The 23,610-nt window shown below is 51.4% G+C and overlaps 1 protein-coding gene and 1 non-coding gene across 2 annotated transcripts in view; both read right to left on the bottom strand.

Moving 5' to 3' along the window:
- The window catches only part of LOC126004357 (uncharacterized protein ENSP00000471857-like), a 103,787-nt gene extending 84,931 nt beyond the window's left edge, over positions 1-18,856 (bottom strand). Inside the window, exon 1 of the mRNA XM_049770800.1 lies at positions 18,738-18,856. The gene's annotated coding sequence lies outside the window, so the exon portion shown is untranslated. The remainder of the gene's footprint in view (positions 1-18,737) is intronic.
- On the bottom strand, positions 8,716-8,883 carry LOC126005375 (U1 spliceosomal RNA). Its single transcript, XR_007494488.1, has one exon. It is a non-coding gene; the product is annotated as a U1 spliceosomal RNA (small nuclear RNA).
- Positions 18,857-23,610: the final 4,754 nt, after the last annotated feature.

Below are 23,610 nucleotides of genomic sequence, written 5' to 3' on the forward strand. Positions count from 1 at the left end.
TTTTTTTTTTTTTTTTTTGGTTTTTGGGTCACACCCGGCAATGCTCAGGGGTTACTCCTGGCTGTCTGCTCAGAAGTTGCTCCTGGCAGGCACGGGGGACCATATGGGACACCGGGATTCGAACCAACCACCTTTGGTCCTGGATCGGCTGCTTGCAAGGCAAACACCGCTGTGCTATCTCTCCGGGCCCTGGACACTATAGACTTATTATAGTGCTAATTATAAAAATGTTTTAGCAAACTTATTTTCAAACTATATATATCTGCAAAAATGTTCTGATGATTTTATTTTTAAAAGTTTATGGAAAAGGAACTTGCATGTTCTAGATTTGTATTACAGAGCTTGGTGTAAGAATGTTTAAGAATTGGGGCCAGAGAGATAGCATGAAGGTAAGGCACTTGCCTTTCATGCAGAAGGATGGTGGTTCAAATCCCAGCATCCCATATGGTCCCCTGTGCCGGCAGGGGCGATTTTCTGAGCATAGAGCCAGGAGTAACCCCTGAGCGCTGCCGGGTGTGACCCAAAAACAAAAGAATTTTCAAAATAAGTAGATCTGGGCACAGTGGTAGGACATTTGCCTTGCATGCAGCCAATCCCAGACAGACCCTTGTTCAATTCCTGGCATCCTATATGATCCCCAAGCTTGCCAGGAGTGATTTCTGAGCACAGAATCAGGAGTAACTTGAGTGCTGCCAGGTGACCCAAACAACCCCTGACAAAAAGTTTATCTGCAGAAAGATTCTGATATTCATATTCAGAGAAATCTATGAAAAAATTTTGATATGTATAAGACAAGGATATTGAGAAAATGAATTGTTCTGAGTATGATGCATGCATAATCTAACCTTTGATGCTTTTACAACCAACGTTTTACTGTGCCCATGCAAATTAACAACCACTTTTTTGTTTGTTTTGTTGTTGTTTTTTTGGGGTCACATCGGGCAGCAATCAGGGGTTCCTCCTGGCTCTATCCTCAGAAATCACTCCTGGCAGGCCCAGGGGGGCGTGTGTGTGACTATATGGGATGTCGGGATTCAGGGATTCAAACCACCGTCCTTCTGCATGCAAGGCAAACGCCTTAGCTCCAAGCTCTCTCTCCTGCCTGAACAAACACTTTCTTTCTTTCTTTCTTTTTTTTTTTTGGTGTTTGGGCCACACCCGGTGGTGCTCAGGGGTTACTCCTGGCTGTCTGCTCAGAAATAGCTCCTGGCAGGCACGGGGGACCATATGGGACACCGGGATTCGAACCAACCACCTTTGGTCCTGGATCGGCTGCTTGCAAGGCAAACGCCACTGTGCTATCTCTCCAGGCCCTGAACAAACACTTTTTATAAATTTTATCTGGGGTTCCTGCCGCTGGCAGAGAATAATAGAACAAAACTTTTGTAGCCTTCCTCAATTTGGAGGGGGAGGGTTTGGGACATACCCCGATGGCGCTCAGGGGTTACTCATGGTTCTGCAATCAAAAATCACTCCTGGCAGGCACCCGGGACCTTATGGGATGCCAGAATTCGAACTGTCCTCTGTCCTGGATCAGCTGCGTACAAGGCAAATGCGTTACCACTGTGCAATCTCTCCGGCCCAACCTTCCTCAATTTTGTTTTGTTTTGAACAGAAAGGGTGACACTCAGCTATTTATCCAAAACAAAGGCGTTTACCCAGTTTCCTTTTTCCTTTCACCTGGCCCTTTATATGTAAGAGTCCACCTGGATCTCACTCCACCCTCCCCTGCCTGGTTGAATTGGTACTAGTTTAATAAAGTCTGTCTTGGCATGCAGAAAGACCAAGAGGTGAAAAGCCACTGACTCTGTGACACTCCTGACTGGCTTGGTTTATTAATTCTTATGGCTACTGCTTCAGACCCATTTATTTGGGGTTGGAAATACAGCATGTGAGGTGATTTCAAAACGTGGGGATTTATTTTACACTCCATGTCGTTCTCATGCTCAAGGCAAATCTCCAGACTCTCTGCAGAGTTGCTTCCTCACCTCCCTTCTGCCCCTAGAGAAGCCAAACCATTCTTCATTGTAGGGGACGCCTAACTCATGATCAGAAGTTTCCATCTCTGAGGTTCTTAGTTCATCCAAAAAGGGCCTTGGGAACATGTGCAGAAAATCCATGAGGAAGGATGGTTTATACCAAGGAGGATCCTACTCCTGAGCTTGTAATGCCCAGTTACTCACTCAACCGTACCCCCCAAAATGTCAGCCAGCAGCAGGCTACCCCCCAGACCAATAGAGGTACATTCCTGCATCAATAATGACAAGGAACAGAGGCAGGAGAGAGTAGAGGACAGAGTCCTGCTCTCCTCGTGTTAGGACCAGGGTCCATTCCAGCACCACATGGACCCCTGAGCATTGCTGGAAGAGGACAATTTGTCTCCTAAACTGAAACAAACCCAACAACCCCACTTAGATAATTCAATGTGCTTTGAATTGAGGGCTGGAGGAGCTGTGACCCCATGGGTAAAACACAGGCCTTGCAGAGTTGAAGCCTTAGTATGACCTCCCTGTCCCACACAGTATGTGTCCCTCTGCTCAACCAGGTTTAGCCTAGACACCACTGTGCCCAAAATTAAAAAAATATTCTAGGGCCAAAAAGATAGTACACTGGGTAGGGCATTTATTTGCACATGACCAGCCTGGATTTAATCTCTAGTACCACATATGGTCCTTCAAGCCAGGGATGACCTCAGAACACAGAACCAGAAATAAGCCCTAAACAAAGCTAAGGGTGCCCCCACAAGCCAATAAAAAAAAAAGGCAAAAATAAAATTTCTGTTTTGATCCAAAGAAGCCAAACACCAGTAGAACATGGTCCAGGATTACAAGAAACAAAGTTCCAGAAAAGGGGCCGGAGAGATAGCATGGAGGTAAGGCATTTGCCTTGCACTTAGTAGGATGGTGGTTCAAATCCATCCCATATAGTCCTCCAAGCCTGTCAGGAGTGATTTCTGAGCTTAGAGCCAGGAGTAACCCCTGAGCGCTGCCAGGTGTGACCTCACCCCCCAAAAAAAAAAGTTCCAGAAAATACCCCTGTGATGTGGCCATGATGGGGCAGGAGCATGGAGTAAAAGGGAGGAGAGGACCTAACAGGTCAGTGCTCAGCTCCCCCTCTGGGCTGGGGTGCAGGACATGATGGAGTGGGGTGGGTCCATCATCTGAACACATGCGTGCATCACAGCCTGAAATCACCTCATAGCAAATACAGAGACAAGGGCCCAGCAGAAAAGTGATGAGACCCAGTTCCCAGTTTTGCCTATGGTTCCCTGAGCACTGCTGGGGGAGACCCAGACCACAGAGCCAGGAGTAGCCCCTGCGCACCAATGGGTGTGCCCAAATCCCTCCCCCAAATAACATGAAAAAGAACAAGATGGGGCCGGGCAGTGGCGCTAAAGGTAAGGTGCCTGCCTTGCCTGCGCTAGCCTTGGACGGACCGCGGTTCGATCCCCCGGTGTCCCATATGGTCCCCCAAGCCAGGAGCAACTTCTGAGCGCATAGCCAGGAGTAACCCCTGAGCGTTACCGGGTGTGGCCCCAAAACAAAACAAAAAAAAAAGAACAAGAAAAGAGTTTTCTTCCCCTCAGTGGATTGAGAGCTGAGGCCCAGGCCACACAGCAGGGCTGACTGCAATAATCTGTCTCCTCTGTTCTTTCTCTTTCTCAGTGGGGTTGGCTGCACTAATCTCCCTCTCTGTTTCTCTCTCCAGGCCACACAGCGGGGCTGGCAATAATCTGTCTCCTCTTTCTCTGTTTCTCTCTCTCTGTTTCTCTCTCTGTTTCTCTCTCTCTCTCTCTCACTCACTCACTCACTCACTCACTCACTCACTCACTCACTCACTCACACTCTCCCCCACTCTTTCTCTCTTAGTGGGGCTGGCTGCAATAATCTCTCTCACCTCTGTTTCTCTCTCCAGGCCACACAGCGGGGCTGGCAATAATCTGTCTCCTCTCTCTCTCTGTCTCTCTCTTTCTCTCTCTCACTCACTCGCACTCTCCCCTCCTCTTTCTCTCTCAGTGGGGCTGGCTGCAATAATCTCTCTCCTCTGTTTCTCTCTCAGTGGGGCTGGTTGCAATAATCTCTCTCTCCTTTTTCTCAGTAGGGCTGGCTGCAATAATATCTCTTCTGTTTCTCTCTCTGTCTCTGTCTCTATCTCTCTTTCTCTCTCTCTCTCTCATGCCTTAATTCCCCAGAGCCTGGAACAGCATCCTGAGGCTCCCTAGGTCCCCACTGCCATGGAGACACTCCCAGCCTGGGCCCCAAAGGTGCAGCTTATCCTTTCTGCACCCCACATCTCCTCCTTCCCCAATACCCCATCTGGGACTCAGCCTTCTAAAGCTGCGGGAACAGCATAGGCAGGAATGGGCAAGGGCTGCCTAACAGAGCCTGGCCCATACAGCTCCCCTCTACCTAGAATCTGGACCCCAGTGAGGCCCAGGGGGGCAGTCCATGAGGGAGCATCCATATCTGGGTCAACAGTACACCAATCCTGCCTCTCACCCTCAGAGGACACCGTCCCCTCCAGCTATCAGACAAACATTAGGGTATCTTATTTATTTTAGGGTCTTGGAGACAGCTCGAGGGCCAGGGCATACGGGTGTAGACTGAACATTGGAGGCCCAGATTAGATTCCCTAAACTGCATAATCCCCCAGAAACAGCTCCTAGATACAGCCTGGAGTAGCCAAGTGTGACTCCCAAACAAGCATACAAAGGAAGTTAAGACAAGAAAAGACATTTTAAAATAAAAAGTAAAAAATTGTCAATGATGGGGCACAGGGATGTAGAGAGATAGGGCAGTGGGGGGGGGGGGCACTTGCCTTGCATGTAACCAAGTTGAGTTGACATGTTACAATCCTGGAAACCCCATGTGGTTTCTGAGTCTAGCCAGGAGTAAGCCCTGAGCACTGCCACATGTCACCTAAAACCAAGAAATAAATAACTGTAACCAAGAGGAAGTAAAATCGAACGTTGGAAGGAAGAGGAGGAGGACTGAGAGGGAGTTTCAGCGAGGTCAGGGGCAGTGGTAGATACCATCAGAGTAGAAGAGGATGTAGAGCCTGGGAGGCTAAAGGGCCAGTGTGAAGCTTTGCACCACTAGGTTCTGTCCCGGAGCACCACCTGGAACAACCTCCAAGCAATGAGTCAGGAGTAGCCTCTGAGCACTGCCAGGGTGTCCCCAAGACAAAACCAAACAAGAAAGCAAGTTGGACATTGAGTTTACATATTAACATATCTTCAGTTCCACAGGAAACCTCCCCAAAGAACCTTAGGGCAATAGGACGGGTACAGGCAGAGGCAGAATTGTAAACAGTTGCTGATTGGCATAAGGACTTCAGTACAATTTGGGGGGCGGGGGCAGGGGAAAGAAGGCTTGAGCCACACCCAGTCATGCTCAGTCGCAGCTCCTAGCACTGTCTGGGGAGCTGAGTGGTGCCAGAGCTCAAAGTAAAGTCAGCCACAGTCCAGGCCTGAGTCCTATAACCCTTTACATCTCTCTGCCTCTTCAGCACATGAATGGTGCCACCCACAACAGCAGTGAGAGGTAGGCTCTGAACTTAAGAGGGGCTACTCATATATGGAAGGGAGTTGGGATGAAAAGGCAAGTCTCCACCAGGCTGGTTGGCAATGCTGAAAAGTGACTCTTGACCTTTGTTCTCTCCAATAAACTCTCTGGCCTCCAGCAGCAAAGGAGGCAGTGGCTTAAAAGATTCATGGCACTTGAGTGTGACATGGACATCAGATCACTTTGGCAACTACAGAAGTTACAACAAACTGTGATGATTAATTTTTCTCTTGAACTTTATTTGCCTAGATTTATCCCAAAACTCCATATCTTAGGCAGAACTGGGATATGACTCTATTAACAAAGCACCTGCCTTGCACATGGAGGGCCCTGGGTTCAAGCCCTGGTACCACCTTGTCCCCAGAGCACCCCTGTGGGTGCCCCCATCATAAAAGATGTGTCCTCAGGACCGGAGATAGCACAGCAGTAGGGCGTTTGCCTTGCATTTGGCCAACCCCAGACGGACTCTGGTTCCATTCCCAGTATCCCATATGGTCCCTGAGCCTGCCAGGAGCGATCTCTGAGTGCAGAGACAGGAGTAAGTAACCCCTGAGAGCCACCAGATGTGACCCAAAAACAAAACAAAACAAAAAAGATGTGTCCTTGAGAACCAGAGAGATAGTAAAACAAGTTGGGCACTTTCCTAGCACGTGGCTGACTTATGTTTTATCCCCAGTATCCTACATGGTCCCTTATGGCCCACCCCAGGACTGATCCTTGAACACAGAGTAAACCCTGATCAACACTACTGGATATGGCGTGAAACAAATATTGTTTAAAGATGTGTCTCTTAGGGGTCAGAAAAATAGTAAGTATGGGGCTGGATAGTAAGTAAGGTGGGGCTGGAGCAATAGCACAGCTGGTAGGGCATTTGCTTTGCATGAAGCTGACCCAGGTTCAATGTCTGGCATCTTATTTGGTCTTCTGAGCCTGCCAGGAGTGACTTCTTAGCCCAGAGAGAGGAGTAACTCCTGAGCATCTCTGAGTGTGACCCAAAAACAAACAAACAAGAAAAGTATACAGGGCCGGGCAGTGGCGCTAAAGGTAAGGTGCCTGCCTTGCCTGCGCTAGCCTTGGACGGACCGCGGTTTGATCCCCCGGTGTCCCATATGGTCCCCCAAGCCAGGAGCAACTTCTGAGCACATAGCCAAGAGTAACCCCTGAGCGTTACTGGGTGTGGCCCAAAAAACAAAAAAACAAACAAACAAAAAAAAACAAAACAAAACAAAAAAAGTATACAGCAGGTGAGTCACTTGCCTTGCATGTAGCAAACTTAGGTTTGATTCCTGCCATCCCATGTGCTCTCCAGGAGTAATTCCTGAGGGCAGAGCTAGAAGTAACCCCTGAGCACCACCAGGTGTGGCCCCAAAACAAAACAACAACAAAAAGAAATGTGTCTCTTAATAAAAGTTACTTAAATAATTGGGTCCATCTTGTTCCCCCTGCACTGTGTCCAGTTAACAAAGGAGCAGCCAATGTGCTGGACCTGGACTTCCACTCCTCTCTCCCTCTTCGGAGTTGAACATGGCGGCACATGGACAGAAGCACACTCCCCACTCCTGAATCACAGCCTTCCCTGAAATCTCCCCTGGGGACCAATCACCTCCTCCCTGAAAGCCCTCACACCCTGAGTCATCTCCCCACTTCCTTTGCTGGCCATCTAGAGACCTCTGGAGGCCTCGAAAGTGACCACAGAGCCAGAGTGGCTGTGGGAAGTGGGTGGGCAGGCAGCCGCTGAACTGGCTGCAGGGCCGTGACACTCGCACCCACATCTCGGCCCAGACAAAGGCCTCTCTGTCAGCCCAGTAGGGCTGTAGCCAGATGTGGGGGGACCAAAGGGGGCAGCTGCCCTGGGCTGAGAGAGAGCAGGAAGGGCCACATTGGCCTGGACTGAGGCAGCCGTGGCCTCACAGGAAATAGCTACTCACGGTTTCCTCAAGGGAAGGGGTAAACTAGCCATAGGGCATAAGCAGGCAATAATGAAGGGCCTAGCCATGCCCTGAGTCTCAAGGTCCCCCTGGCTTGCTCTGGGTCACCTCCTTGAATAAGCAGGAAATGCACCTTCCTCAGAGCCAGCATGACCAGGTTCTGACACTCATGGAACTTCTGCTCCTGCAGCTGGACTAGTGGACCTAGCACTGTTGCACAGGCACAGCATGGCCCAGGGGCCAAAGTCAATGGTGGGTCATTTTATTCCACTTTGACTGGGTGCCCCATTATCTCTGTACCCCATAACCTGCTGAATTTGTCTTCGGTGGTCCACAAGGGCCTGCAGAGGAGCCACAGACACAGCCCCAACCTGCAAAGTATACTTGTGTTTCCATCCCCGAGTGCTAATCACATGTTCAACCACCACCCCACCACTCCCCACACACAGCTATCCAACTTCTGCTATTCGAGGTTAGGGGTACAATTTGTGGGTGCTCAGGACTTACTCCTGGCTCTGCATTCAGGGATCAATCCTGGCAGAGCTCAGGAACCATATGTGGTTTTTTTGTTTGTTTGGTTTTTGGGCCACACCCGTTTGACGCTCAGGGGTTACTCCTGGCTATGTGCTCAGAAATCGCCCCTGGCTTGGAGGGACCATATGGGATGCCGGGGGATCGAACTGCGGTCCGTCCTATGCTAGCACTTGCAAGGCAGACACCTTACCTCTAGTGCCATCTTCCCGGCCCCAGGCAACCATATGTGGTCCTGGCGACCAAACCACATGCAAAGCAAAAACCCTACCCACTGTACTATTGCTCAGTCCCTCAACTTCTGTTTTTCTGTTTTGTTTTTGGGGCTAGTATTTGGGGTCACACCCAGAAGTGCTCAGAAGTCACTCCTGGCTCTACACTCAGAAATTACTCCCGATAGTTCTCAGGGGACCAAATTGGGAACCAGGGATGAAACCAGTAAACAGACCACCCACCACCGTACTATTACTCTGGCTCTACACCCATTTGTTTTGTTTTTGGTTTCGGGGCCACACCTGGTGGTGTTCAAGGGCCACTCCTGGCTGTGGGCTCAGGAATCACTCCTGGTAGGCTCAGGGGACCATTTGGGATGCTTGTAATTGAACCTGGGTGGGCCACATGCCATGCAAATGTCCTACCTGCTGTGCTACTACTCTGGTCCCCAAAACTTTTATTGTTGTAATTTGTTTATTTTGGAGGAGAACATAAACTCAGTTCTCCATATCACAAATTATGCAGTCAGTCAAGCCTCCCATATTTGGACAAATTGCAGGGGTCAGCATACCCAGAGTGCAATGGAAAAGCTTTGCTATGGGAAAACCACCTTAGTGAACATAGTGTCTCCCTTGCCAATTATTTTGGGAGGGGCCATACCTGGTGGTGCTCTGGAGTTACTCCTGGATCTTCAGTCAAGAAATCACTCCTGGGGGCTGGAGCGATAGCACATCAGGTAGGGCGTTTGCCTTGCACACAGCTGACTCAGGTTCGATCCACAGTTTCCTATTTGGTCCCCTGAACCTGCCAATAGTGATTCCTGAGTGCAGAACCGAAAATAACTCCTGAGTATTGCCAGGTATGGCCCCAAAACCTAAATAAAAAAAAATCACTTTTGGCAGGGATGCTGGGGATCAAACCCAGGTCAGCAGCATGCAAGGCAAATGCTCTAACCATTGCGATATCACTCTGGTCCCAAAACTTCCATTTTTAATGGCAGTGCCATCTGTCCAGCAATGACAACCAGCATTCTGGTACTGCATGAAGCACCCAGTGATGCCACCAATGCAATCTAGAGAATGCAAACACCACTGAAAACCGGCCTCCCTTAGACACTGGCCACATCTCACTTTCCTCACCCACCAATCGCAGGCAGCAGTGTGTCTCAGTGCACTAAGACCATGAACAGACACTTGGAAACAGGAATGGCACCTCAAGGTCTCTGCCAACAAGAGCTCCTGCCACTTGATGATGATGATGATGATGATGATGATGATGATGATGGTAGCACCACAGCAACACGAGGCTTCCCACTGGCTTCGGGAGCTTAGTTGCCCGCATCTCAGTTTCTCCCTACTCCCCAGCCTAGCTCATTGGTGGTTGGACAGTGAAAATGAAATGCTCAAGGAGGAAGGGCTGTCTGCCCCATTTCCAAGATCAGGACCTCAGCGCCCCCTTTCTTTCTTTTTTTTTTTTTTTTTTTTTGGTTTTTGGGTCACACCCATTTGACGCTCATTTCTGGCTATGCGCTCAGAAATCGCATATGGGACGCTGGGGGATCGAACCGTGGTCCGTCCTACGCTAGCGCTTGCAAGGCAGACACCTTACCTCTAGCGCCACCTTCCCGGCCCCAGCACCCCCTTTCTGGGAAGGAACTTCTCGGTTTAGCCCCAGTGAAGCAGACTGGGGAAAGGAACCAGCTTACCCAGGACATCTGGGGGACCACTGGGAAATATGAAGGGAGCCCCAAAATGCAACATTTCTCTTCAACCCAACCTCACCCATTGCAGTGATGGAACTGGAACTGTGAGAGAGAAAGCCCTTGCTCTGAAGAAATAAATGCAGGAGAAGCACTTGAGGCTGAAGCGTCACAGATTCAGCAAATGACTTTGGAATAGCTCAGAATGGTTAAAACCATTGGGGCGGGGCCGGGTAGGTGGCGCTGGAGGTAAGGTGTCTGCCTTGCAAGCGCTAGCCAAGGAAGGACCGCGGTTCGATCCCCCGGCGTCCCATATGGTCCCCCCAAGCCAGGGGCGATTTCTGAGCACATAGCCAGGAGTAACCCCTGAGCGTCAAACGGGTGTGGCCCAAAAACCAAAAAAAAAAAAAAACCATTGGGGCCAGAGAGATAGTATGGAGGTAAGGCATTTTCCATGCATGCAGAAGGTCAGTGGTTCGAATCCCAGCAACTCATATGGTCCCCTGAGCCTGCCAGAAGCGATTTCTGAGCATAGAGCCAGGAGTAACGCTTGGTTGCTGCCGGGTGTGACCCAAAAACCAAAACAAAAACCATCTTCTGTGTGCAGACAGACAGACGAACAGATGGACAGATCAGGGAAGCCACTGTGACTCATCAGCGTGTGAGTCCAACCCCTGCCCTAGTCTCCTGCTGGCTTTACTCATCTCACACTTTGCAGAGTCAAAGCTGGGGGAGAAACACATGAAGCTCCAGGATGGGGCTGAGGTCAGGCTATGGCTTCTGCATGATGGCGGGGAGCAAACCCTGAAGATTTGAGCCCTGGTTTTCCAACCTCCAGCTTGCAAAGGGCAGACAGGGATGGGGGCATATGCCTTTGTAATCTCCATTGCCTCCACTCCCCTGCTGGCATCACAGCTGAGTCCTAGAGGAAGTGATTGCGCCTGGATAGGGCAAAATGTGCAGTCTGGGGCTAGTAGGCAGCATGTTGTGGTGTCGGGGGGCTGCGTCATGGAGCCCCCCTGCTACATTGGGGAGGGTGGGCTGGTGACTATTCCTCACCCCCCCCCAAGAAGCGCGGACAGCTGTCAGTTTCAGTGCTGGCAGAGGCGCCTGGCCAGTGTCTCGTCAGCTGTCTCTCCTTTGTTCTGAGGAGAGGAGACCAGTTGGCCTGGCCGCACTGCCCGGAACCTAGCGAGCCCTTCCCAGGCAGCTCAATTACCCGCACCAATGAGCCGGGAAGTGGCCAGCAGCCGACCTGCCGAGGCAGCAAGGCGCGTCTGTACCCGGAGCTGGAGGCCAAGGAACAGCTTCACCACACCCAGTGGAACCAATAACTGAAGCAAAAGCAGAGGATGCAGGGTGGACCAGCTCCTTTAATTATGCCTTCACATTCCCTGGTCTTTCCCAACCACATTTATTTGCTTCTTATTTGTTTTGGGGCCACACCCAGTGGTATTCAGGGGTTCCTCCTGGCTCTGAGCTCAGGGATCACTCCTAGCAATCTGGGGGGTGAGAGTGAGGGTGACCATATGGGATGCCACGGATGGAACATGGTTGTCTGTGTGCTAGGCAAGTGCCTTCCCCACTGTGCTATCGCTCCAGCCCCTCATACCCTAGATTTTTTCAGGGGTAATCGCAATTGATAAAAGGACACCCCTTCCTCCCACTTTGCCTAGCAGACATGGTGATCAAGCCCAGCACTCCCTGTGGGAAGGGCCCACAGTGGGGACAACCACTAAATTGTCCAGGCTGGATCTGGGATAATGAGTACAATAGGGAGGAGGAAGTTGGCACTCACGGAACACCCACATTGAACCCCTTAGGGACAAGTCAGGCTACACAGGGTCTCAGGTTGGTCCTCCAGATGGCCTGTCCTGGCACTGTGGTATTCGGAGAGAGGTGAGAAAGGAGAGGACAAGGGAAGAAAATGGGGAAAGAGGAGGAGTTGGTGGGGAGCAAGAGAAGGAAAAAGAGGAAGAGGTAAAAGGAAATGGAAGTAGGACTGGAGAGCTAGTATGGAGGTAGGGCTTTTGCCTTTCATGCAGAAGGTCATCGGTTTGAATCCCGACGTCCCATATGGTCCCCTGTGCAATCTCTCTCTCTCTCTCTCTCTCTCTCTCTCTCTCTCTCTCTCTCTCTCTCTCTCTCTCTCTCTCTCTCTCTTTCTTTCTTTCTTTCTTTCTTTCTTTCTTTCGTTTTTGGGCCACACCAGTGTTGCTCAAGGGTTACTCCTGGCTGTCTGCTCAAAAATAGCTCCTGGCAGGCATGGGGGACCATATGGGACACTGGGATTCGAAACAACCACCTTTGGTCCTGGATCAGCTGCTTGCAAGGCAAACGCCACTGTGCTATCTCTCTGGGACCCAGGAGCAATTTCTGAGCATGGAGCCAGGAGTAACCCCTGAGCGCTGCCGGGTGTGACCCAAAAACCACACACACATACACACAAAAAAGAAGGAAATGGAAGTAAGGAGGAGAAAAAGAGATGAAAGGGAGAGGGAGGAGGTATGGGGATGAGAAATATGTAGAGGAGAGAAGAGAGGAAGGACCAGGCCAGTTGGGAAACCCAAGTATTCAGAGTGAGGCATTTTCACTAGGAAAAGCTGATGGTCAGAGAAGGAGGAGGGAGGAGAGCCCCAGGTCAGAAAAGGATTTTTTTTTGGTTTTTGGGTCACACCCGGCATTGCTCAGGGGATACTCCTGGCTCTATGCTCAGAAATCACTCCTGGTTCCAGGCTCGGGGGACCATATGGGATGCTGGGATTTGAACCATTATCCTTCTGCATGCAAGGCAAATGCCCTACCTCTATGCTATCTCTCCGGCCCCTGTTCTTGGAATTTTGACCAGATGCATGGCCCCTGGCAGAGGTGAGCAAGAAGGGATGGGCTGTATGGTAAGGCTCCAACTGTGAAGGTCTACACAGCAGCCATTCTGTTCTGCGATTTCTGAGCATAGAGCCAGAAGTGGCCCCTGAGTGCTGCCGGGTGTGACCCAACCCCCCCCCCCCAAAGAAACATCCCTTTCTGACCTGGGGCTCTCCTCCCTCCTCCTTCTCTGACCAGGGTGAGGTGTTCAGTGGGTCAGCACTGCTGTCCCAATGGGAAGGGAAATTGTCACTGCAGTGAAGCAGTGACAAAAGGAGTGACAGCCCAAGGTTTCAGGGTACCACAGTCACCAAAAACTTTCAGAAATGACAGCCCTGAGCCACGTTAAACTGCAGGGTGTGCCCAAGACCCAGAACTTTTCAAAGCTTAGGGGCTTCTGATGCATCAGGTTACCCTTACAGCTAAGGGACACCAGTTCCAGGGACTGGGCCTGCAGCTCTCTAGGAATTTTTCTCTTCCACCTAAGCAGTGAAAGTGCTCAAATAACAAGGCAGGGTGGACAGCGCTGACATTAAGATGATCCTCCGTCTTGCATGAGGTCAACCTGGGTTTGATCCCCAGCATCCCATAAGGTCCTTGGAGACCTTTAAAGCCATTTCCCCAGCACCTAATTACAAAGTTCCATGTAAAGTGAAATGGTGGCTGCCATGGGCGGTGGGAGAGTGGAAAACGTGAAATCTCTATTTAATGGGTACAAAGTTTTAGTTTAGGAAAGGAAACTTAAACCTTTCAAAGCTGGGAACTTTGAAAAAAAGATGGCGGCGGCTGCTGCTGCTAATCATTCACAACAATATAAATATGTTGATGCCACTGAACTGTGTGCTTCAAGCTGGTTCAAACCACCACTTCTAGGTTCTGTATGATCAAGCAGTTACAATGAAATTGTAGATTTGGAAAGCCAAATGTTTAGGTCTTTCTCCCAGGAGTCTAGCAGTATTTCTTTTTGTTTGTTTGTTTGTTTGTTTGTTTTTTGGGCCACACCTGGCGGCGCTTAGGGGTTACTCCTGGCTATGTGCTCAGAAATCACCCCTGGAAGGCTCGGAGACTATATGGGATGCCAGAATTCGAACCACAGTCTGTGTTGGAACAGCTATGTGCAAGGCAAACAGCCACCACTGTGCTATCTTTCCAGCCCCCCAGCAGTATTTCAACATAAGAAAACAATCAATGCAATGTCCAAAACACAGGACAGTCTCACTTGCTTAAAAAAGCACTTGGTGGGCCCGGAGAGATAGCACAGCGGAGTTTGCCTTGCAAGCAGCCAATCCAGGACCAAAGGTGCTTGCTTCGAATCCCGGTGTCCCATATGCCCCCCCCCCCCCCGTGCCTGCCAGGAGCTATTTCTGAGCAGACAGCCAGGAGTAACCCCTGAGCACCACCGGCTGTGGCCCAAAAACCAAAAAAAAAAAAAAAAAAAAAAAAAAAAAAGCACTTGGTGAGGGACCGGAGAGATAGCATGGAGGTAAGGTGTTTGCCTTGCATGCAGAAGGACGGTGGTTCGAATCCCGGCATCCTATATGGTCCCCTGAGCCTGCCAGGAGTGATTTCTGAGCGTGGAGCCAGGAGTAACCCCTGAGCGCTGCCGGGTGTGACCCAAAATCATAAATAAATAAGTAAATAAATAAATAAATAAATAAATAAATAAATAAATAAATAAAGCAGTTGGTGGGAAGAAGGCTGGGCAGATAGGACAGAGGGTAGGGTGCTTGGCTTTGCATGAGGTCAAGTCAGGTTCAATCCCTGGCATCCCATATGGGCCCCCAACAAATAATTCCTAAACGCAGAGTCAGATTAACCCCTGAGTTTCACGGGGTGTGGCCCTCCAAATAAACAAAACACTTGAGAGTTGCCGGAGAGATAGTAAGGCAGGTAGGGTGCTTACCTTACATATGGTCAACCCAGGTTTGATCCCTGACACCACATATGTCTCCCCAAACCTTGCCCGGAGTGATTCCAGGGTGCAGAGTTGGGAGAAGTCCTGAGCGTTGCTAGATGTGACTCCCCCTCCCTCAAAAAAGACTTGACAAAAACTAACATGTTTGTGATAAAACAGGCAAACAACAGAATTTCCCAGACACAATTGAGACACTTATGAAAAACCTACAGGATATGTGGTGACAAAAGAGTGAAAATGCTTGTCCTCTGAGATCTGTCCCAAGACAAGGAAGCCTATTTTCATCCCTGATGCCCAATACTATTCAACTGGAAGTTTTTGCCAGAGCAATTAAGCAAGAAAAAGAAATAAAAAAGAAATCCCAAATAAAAATGCCGGAAAAAGCTCCCTATTCACAGGCAATACCATCCTATAGATAAGGATTTCCAGAATCCACATGCCAAAAAAAAAAAAAAAAAAATACAACTCTGGCAAAGTTCCAGGCACAAACTCAATCCACAAAGATGGGTTGTTTATCTCTACACCTACTTCCAAAGAGGAAATGAGGAAAACCAGGCAGCTCTGACAGCCTCAGGGCTGCTTAAGCAGTGTTCAGAACTGTGTCCCGGCTCTCTGAAGCGGAAACGTATTGTTACTAATAGTCCCCAGTGGGTAGATACCAGCCCCTCTCATTTTTTATATAGTGCCTGAGCCTATTTCACATTAAAATTATGCCAAGTTGGAGCCAGAAAGATAGTACAGTGGGGGAGGACACTTGCTTTGCAAGTGGTCCATATGGGTTTAATTCCCAGCATCTCATATGGTCCCCTCATCCCACCAAGAAGTGATCCTTAAGTACAGAGCTAGGAGTAAGCAAGCCTTGAGCACAGCTGGGTTGTGGTCCCCAAACCAAAATAATGAATAAATAAAATTACATGGAGCAAACTAATTTGGGGTTGGCTGTTTCATTAGCCAGAGACCCACATGCATAGGCAGATCAAGCAATCCTGCTTCCCTTCACGTCTCAGGAAGCAGGGCGGAGAGATCCCTGGCCCTCAGCGGAAATCAGGCCTGAGTCAGCCCAGGAAACCAGGAACTCGAGGGTGTTTTCGCCACTTGAAGACGTGGTGGGGGTTTTTCAAGTTGAAGAAGGAACTAGAAGTGTTTTTAATTATTGTTTTTGCAACCAGGGGCCAGAAAGATGGAGCATTTGCCAAGTGTTGCCACATTTCTCAGTTCTTTAAGTACCAGAGTCTCAGAACCTTGACTGCCCTCCTCCTGGCCCCAATATCACTGCTGACCTCTCCTTCCCCCTTCCTCTCTCTGGCCAACACCTCAGTAACATCTGCTGTGTCTGGAACACCAAGGAGAGAGTGTGACAGGCAAGAAGGCAACTTGCTGAAAGGGACTGGGGAGGTCTTTGAGCCAGGAGAGCTGGGGTTCTAGGCTGGCTGCTCCAGCCATTCCCTCCCCCGACTGGCCTAAGCGGCCACAGTAAAAGGTAGAAAGACAAGGAGGAGAAACCAGAGAAAAAGAAGAAATTCTTTTGACTTTGACATTCTCTTTTATTTTCCCTAAAGGCCAAAGCCTTCAAGAATTCAAAAGAACTGGGGCCAGGGGAGCCGGAGAGATAGCATGGAGGTAGGTCATTTGCCTTGCATGCAGAAGGATGGTGGTTCCAATCCCGGCATCCCATATGGTCCCCCGAGCCTGCCAGGAGCAATTCCTGAGCATAGAGCCAGGAGTAACCCCTGTGCACTGCCGGGTGTGACCCCAAAACCAAAAAAAGACTGGGGCCAAAGAGATAGCACAGTGGTAGGGCATTTGCCTTGCACACGGCCAACCCAGGACCATGGTTCTATTCCCGGCATCCCATATGGTCCCCTGAGCCTGCCAGAAGTGACTTCTAAGCAAAAAGCAAGAAGTAACCCCTGAGCACCACTGAGTGTGACCCGGAGGGGGGGGGGGAGAATTCAAAAGAACTTTCTAAGAAGAGGAAAGTGACATTAATGGGAGATTGAAAAGGACATTTTAAAGATAGCCAAGAGATTTTTTTTTTTGGCCTGGAGTCCACTGGGCCACAGGGGCAGAGTTGGCTGGGTACTGGGTGATGTCATGTTACATGGCCCCCCATAGGGGGCCCCAGCTTAGTCCAGGGAAGAGAAGCCATGTTCTTGCTCCCCACTTTCCCCAGACCCCTCAAGGAAATAACCCCAAAGCCTCACCAACAAATCACCCTCATTAGGGACCATGTTGTCAGGAGCAAAAAACAGGTGAAGACAAATTAACCAAGCTCAGGAATGAATCTGGGAAGTAGACAGAGGGGGTACAGCACAGGATCTGTACAGGGAAAGCCAGGTTTGCTCCCTGACCTCACATGGTCCCAGAGCAATGCATGAGTATGACCAGCACTTCCTGAACACCAAAAGTAGAGTAATCCTTCTGCCTGAGCCTGCTCAAACAGAAAGGGAAAAAGTGTGGACCTGAGTTAGCTGGGAAGGTTCTGGTGGGACTTGGATTTACACCCCAATATTATAAATTCAATAGATGTACAATGGGCCTACCGGGTGCTGGGTCTGTGGGTATTTTGGCAGGTGATTGGTTGGATGCCAGGGAAGGGGACTTAGGCACAGTTACAGAAATGTCTAAAACAGAAAATCCTCCCTCAGGGCCTGCCCCAGGGAAGTTCTGGATTTGAGTACTGCTCTTCTACATGGGGAAGTACAAGAAAGATATCCTTGCAGCACGGAGGTGGCCAAAGACACCATCTCTGCATCTCATCTTCCCCTTCCCAGAGTGAAAGCAGAGACACAGCAAGAACATGCAGGTAGCCAGTGAGAACACACGAATGGGAGCTTCCTTCCCAGCGGCTAAACTACATCCCTCCAGAGCTTTCTCCTCCCATTCCAGTTCAATCCTAAAACACCAACCAAACCCACAACTGACTAATAAAAAAAAAACCCCAAAAACTCTAACGCTGGAGCCAATCACATGGATCTCTGGCAGATAGAGCCCAGGGCTGAGGTGGGTAGGGAGGGGGCTGGTGTGTGTGTGTGTGGGGGGGTTCTTTGTGTGTGTGTGGGGGGGTTCTGTGTGTGTGTGTGTGTGTGTGTGTGTGTGTGTGTGTGTGAGTGTGTGTGTGTGTGTGTGTGATGGTGGTGGTGGGGGGGGGTTCTTTGTGCGGTCCCAGGGCCACTTAGAAGCCAGTGGCCGGGCTGCTTGGAGCAGAAGCAAGACTACACCGCGGGGAGAAACCCAGGCAGGCCAGCAGGCTCTGGAGAGGCACAGGATTTGAACGAGCCAATGGAATCCCAATCGCTGAAACAGGAAGCCAGATAAACACCATGTTATCGAGGGGGGTTCGGGCCTCCCTGACGCGGCCCCAGCTGCGCCCCCCACCCCCGCCGCTGGAACAAAGTCCCATTGACTTTCCAGCTGACTTTGCGCTGTGCCCCGGGACTCGGCACCCCACCGTGGACGGCACCCCAACGCGGACGTCACCCCTGCGAACACACACCCACCCACAACCAACTCACGTGTTCAACCCGACCCTCACTCCACCGTGCACACCGGGCGGGCTTTATAACGGGGTGACCGATTTCTCTGGATTCTGAGGATGGAAGTCCCGGGGTGCCCTTAAGTCACTTCCCCGCACGTTCCCAACGCGCCATTCTCCTCCCTGGGGGTCCTTAATTCTTTCTCTGGTGGGCACTAGAGAGGTTCGCAGGGGGGGGGGACACTTCTTTGCGCATCCTGCTCCCACCCGCCCCCCAGCATTTTTCAGGAATGGTAGGACCAGGTCAGCCTGGCCCTAATTAGGGGTGGGAGAAGAGTGACAGAAGGACGGACAGAAAGACGGACGGAGCAGCCCTGGGGGGTGTCTCTGATGGCTCCCTCATCGGGAAGCCTAGGGCCGGAGCTGGGGGCCCGGAATGCGCCACCGGCCGTCTGCGCGCACTTTCCCCGCTAGCCGTGCGCCCCTCTCCAGGGACCCGCGCTCAGACCCCCGCCGGCTCCCCGGCCCAGCGCGGATCTCCACTCACCGGCTGGGCGGTCCTCCTGGGCTCGAGCTCCCGCTTCCACGCCGCGGGGCGCATCCCCCTCCGCGCCGGGCTCCGGGGCCTCCCGCTAGGAAAAGTTTCTCGGGTGTCGGGGCGCCGCGCTAGGGCCGCACAATGCGCGGGGAGGCGGCATCGCGGGCGGCGGGCCGGGGCGGGGCCTGCTGACCCGCGGCCCCCGCACACGCGCCGCCCGGTGCCCCGCAGAGGGGCGGAGGGTGGGTGCCGTCCAGACTTTGTCACTGCAAAGCTATTCCCGTCCCCCCTTTTCCTTTCCCGGCCGTGGAGAGGCGGCAACTCGGCTTGGGGTGCGCGGGGCACAGTCGCACCGGCCCTCGCACGGCCTCGGCTGCGTGAGATGCAAGCGGGGCTCCTGGAGAGGGGAGGACGGGCTGGACGCACGGCTCAGCCGCCTCCCTCCTCTCACCCTGCACCCCAACTTCGGGCAAGTCCCAGAAGTGACAGGCGGTCAAATCTGTGACATTTTGCAGCCGTCCGGACGCGGCTCCCCTCCCACCCCTGGGTCCTAGGGGCTTTGGGATGGATAAGGAAGAGGGAGGGATCAGAACTGAGGAAACCCCCACCACTACCACCGCCACTACCGAAGTCCGTGCGCAAAAGCCCGAAGCCGAAGCCGAAGCCACCTCTTAGCTGCGCCAAGGTCCACGCCCACCCCGGCCAGCTGGCCTGGGGGGCTTGCAGGCGCGCTGGAAGGAAATGGGGGTGAGGGGCGGAAGGACTGGCCGAGCTCCCTTCCCCCCCAATTCCAGAGCCCGCTTGGCTCTCGGCGGGAGAAAGCGAGTGGCCGCCGCCAAGGCCGGTGCAGCTAAGATCGGACCCCCGCGGCTCGGCCAGCAGAGGACCAAAGTGATTTATTTCCAGGGCGATGGGGTTGGAGGGGTGGAAAGCGATAAAATAATTTTTTAAAGCCTGTGCTCTAGGAGGTCTCTCAGTTCAGCTCTGTGAGGGACAGGCCAGGCTCAGCGCCCCTCAGTCCTGCTCAATTCCCCCCACCCCCAGCAGGCTGTGGAGACAAGGGACATGACTTAAAGGGACGCTGCTTAGTGGACTAGCAGGGATGCTGAAGATTGAGCCATGGCCAGAGAAGGATTTGGGGGCTACTTTTGTCTATAAAGGGAGCCAATTGTCTTGAGGTGCTGTTTCTTTTTTCTTATCTATATTTTTTGGGGGGAGGGTCATATCCAGTGGTGCTCAGGGATCACTTCTGGAGGTACTTGATATGCAGGATTGCAGTTGGGAACGATATCAATTGTGTACAAGGCCAGTGCCCTACCCACTGTGCTCTCTCTTGGGTCCAGTGGGGGACTGCTCTTGCAGCAGAGTGCCTGGATTCTAACCTAGGCTCCACACCTGAGCACATTGCCCAGTCATCTCTGTTCCTCTGAAGGTAAGTCAGTGTGGTGGTGCAGGCAGCACACTTAGAATAGTGCTGGCCGGGTTCCGTGAGCATCACTTATTCTTGGAGCTCAGGCCTGCCGTCATGTGCTCACGGGTCCCTTCTGGTCGGTTTACAGCTTGCTGGGTCCAGCTGGCATTGTCTGCAGTGCCGTGCTCACTGGACCCTTCTCTTCACCATTTCTCTGACCTACAGAATGGAGCCTGTCCCTTTATGCATATTTATCAACCTTTTTGGGGGGGTGGAGGGGACACCTGGTAGTACTCAGGGGTTACTCTTGGTTCTGCACTCAATGATCATTCCTGGCGGTGCTCAGGGGGCCATCTGGGATACCAGAGAATTCAGGTCGGCCACCTGCAAGGCAAACGGCCTACCTGCTGTGCTATCTCCCTCTGGTCCCTGCACCATCCTTAAAACCCACTTTAGTCAAGGGTTCAGCTGAGGGCCAGGGAGCAAGGATTGCACAGTTGGCAGGAAAACAAGGGAGAGTTACCCCAGACTAGCAGGAGGTGAGTTGCCCTCTAGCACACTAGACATGTGGGAATTACAGTTTTGTTTTTTTTTTTGGCGGGGAGGCTGCCTAGCAGTGCAAAGGAGTGGGTATTATTGCTTTTGAAGGTGTTCAAGGGACTGAGAGGTGCTGGGAGTCAAATCCAGCACCTCACCTATGTTGTATAACAGGTTGAGTGTTTCACAGTCCCCAGAGGGGAATAAGGAATCCCATGTTCCCAGTCCAGGTTGGACAAGAGACACTGATCAGGTAGCAATTCCCCACAATAAATAATCCACACGGATATGAAGGTTTTCGCATGCAAGAAACTCTCCATGCAAGCTGTTCACGGACAAGCCTGTCACTCCACAATGCTGAACCACAAGCCTTGAAGGCAGCTCTCAGCTAAAGTCTCCTGACTCCCATTTATTGAAATCAAAACAAATCCCTCCCCCCAAGGGGAGGAGGAAAAGCCAGATGAAAGGCAATGGAAAAACAAGACCAACGAAAAACAATTAAGATACAAATGGGAATTATTTAAAGGCCTCTATTTACCTCACACACCTATACAAGGCTGGTAAGTGCTTTACCATTAAGCTACATCCCTGTCCTGCCTGTCATTCTCAGGTGCAGCCTGAATAGGGGCAAAGCCAAAAGCATGACAAAGGACACTAGGAGCATCTACTGGGTAGTGGGAATCCACTGGGAATGGGTGCTCCCCAAAGTCCTCCTGCTTCTGGTCCAGATGCCCCAGCACAGTAAGTGAGAGGCTGTGAAACTCTTCCTAATAGTGGGGAGTGGAATGCAAGGTGGGTGTGGAGCCCATGAAAGCCCTGCAGAGATGGCAAGGATAGAGCCATGGGGAGAAGGGTGGAGGGCTGTGGTGAGCACTACTAGGGGAGAAAAACCAGTGCCACCACCAGGCCCAGAAGGGCCCCCCTGCCAGTGACTTTGGGGGGTGCCTTTCCTCTGAACTCAGCAATGACTCAGTTGCTCTGACTCAAACAAATGGATTTTCCTTAAATATGAAAAATCAATAAGCCCAAGCAAGAGCCTGGCTATTGAGTGGCAGGACTGTGAGTCAGAGGGTGTTGGGTTGGGGAAGGATGTGCTGGGGAGGATTGAGATAGAGGGTTACTGTGGCAGGATGCTGGGGTGGCCACCGGAACCATGTTCCCACTCACCCCCTAAGTTACCAAGGAAGTAACCTCCAGGTGCTGCTGATCTTGTTTCTGGAGTCTTCTGGAGAAAGGGACACCCCACAGTGTCTCTGCACCCTGCCCAGGCCCCCAACTCAGTACAGAGCTGAGCCAATTCTGCTTCTGGGCAGAGACTTTCCGGAGATTAATGTCTGGATGACAGACAGGCAGGTTTCAAGCTATCAGCCCCAAAGCCTATTGGCACCTTCAGAGTCACCTACCCTGCTTAAGAGGAGGCTTTGGAAGCCACAGCAATTCCAGTGACATTTGCATTTCTCCCCACCCCCACCATCCCCAGGAGTTCGTATCTCACCACCTGGCCTTGTGCAGAGCAGCTCTAATCTGCCCCCTGCCCAGAGTCTCTGCCACGGATTTAAGGGATTGAAGGGTCAAGATTCCTACATTTTCCACTTGGCTGGAGAGGAGCAATTGCCTCTGGCTTCTTTGCCCAAAACTTCCAGAGCAATCAGCAAGGCCCTTGACGGAACTGGAAGCTGCCGCTGCTTCTGTTCTTGAGCACTTAGTAAATGACACTCAGGGCCTTCGTGGTGGAGCCCAGCAACGCCTCCTCCCTCTTGGAGCCCAGTGGAAAAACACTGGCACCACATCAGAGATGCTGAGGCAAGGCGTGGTCACAGCCTCTGGCTGAAGGGCAGTCCTCAGTTTGTTAGTCAGTGAAAAGGGGGTGTGGAGCCCAGGAGGCAGCAGTAGCCACTGACAAGGCTTAGGTGCATGCACCTTGCCACCCTAGGAGAGGCCGTTAGTTAGGCAGCAGAGACGCAGCAATTCCCCCTGAGAGCATCTGCCTGTCCAGCTCTACCTGCCATACTTCACTTTCGAACTGGTCTCTGCTCACTTTCAGAGTTGAAAACCCAGCAGGGGAACCCCTGGTCCTTCCTGGCTGGTCTCAGGAACCAGGAAGGGGTTTCACACCCATAGGCAGAGCTGAAGTCCCCAGCTTGCTGGCCTCAGGCCTGGCCACTGCAGCCCTTTAAGAAGGTTCCTTGGCCTGTCTATTTGCACCTTCTGAGAGACCCAGCTTTTCCTTGGGGAAAAGCTGGCACACTTATAAATGTTTTACGAGACAGAGCGAGTCAGCGCCTTATCGGGAAGATACTCTTTCTCCCTTACCAGGAAGTGAAAGGGACGTCAGTGTTTTTCCAAAGATGGATTTCTGAGGACTGTGTTCCTGGTGCTCCTCTAAGGATGAGCAGGGCAGGCACAGGCGGGGTGGGTAGGGCCCCTACTACGCAGTGACCTCCTGGAGGCAGGCCATGCTATTAGGCAGTAGCTCTTCTAAGCATTTAATGTCAGTTAACCCTTTCAATCCAGTAGCAACCTCTGAACCAAGTCTTGTTGCTCTTTCTGTTTTACTAGTAGACAGCAGAGAGCATCTGGCTGGGCCCCACAGTAAATGCTAGGCAGATCCCAGAGTGTCTATTTTCTCTGTGGGGAGAAATGGGGAGATTGGGAGTGCTGTGGGAAGAGGGAAGGGCATGACATTTACTCAAGATTAAATGTAATTTTGTTAACTTTGGACAGTACTGCAAGCTAAGAATCTCTTAAGACCCATCAGCAATTTTTTGTTTTGTTTGGCAGGGGTGGGCTCCCACAACTGCCAGTGTCACTCCTAGCTCTGTGCTCAGGAACCACTCCTGACAGGATTCAGGAGACCATAAGGGGTGCGGAGTATTGAACCCCGACTGGTCATAAGCAAGGCAAAAGCCCTACCCAATGTACTATCTCTCTAGC

This window comes from Suncus etruscus, chromosome 3, assembly GCF_024139225.1.
Source record: "Suncus etruscus isolate mSunEtr1 chromosome 3, mSunEtr1.pri.cur, whole genome shotgun sequence".
Lineage (NCBI taxonomy): Eukaryota > Metazoa > Chordata > Mammalia > Eulipotyphla > Soricidae > Suncus > Suncus etruscus.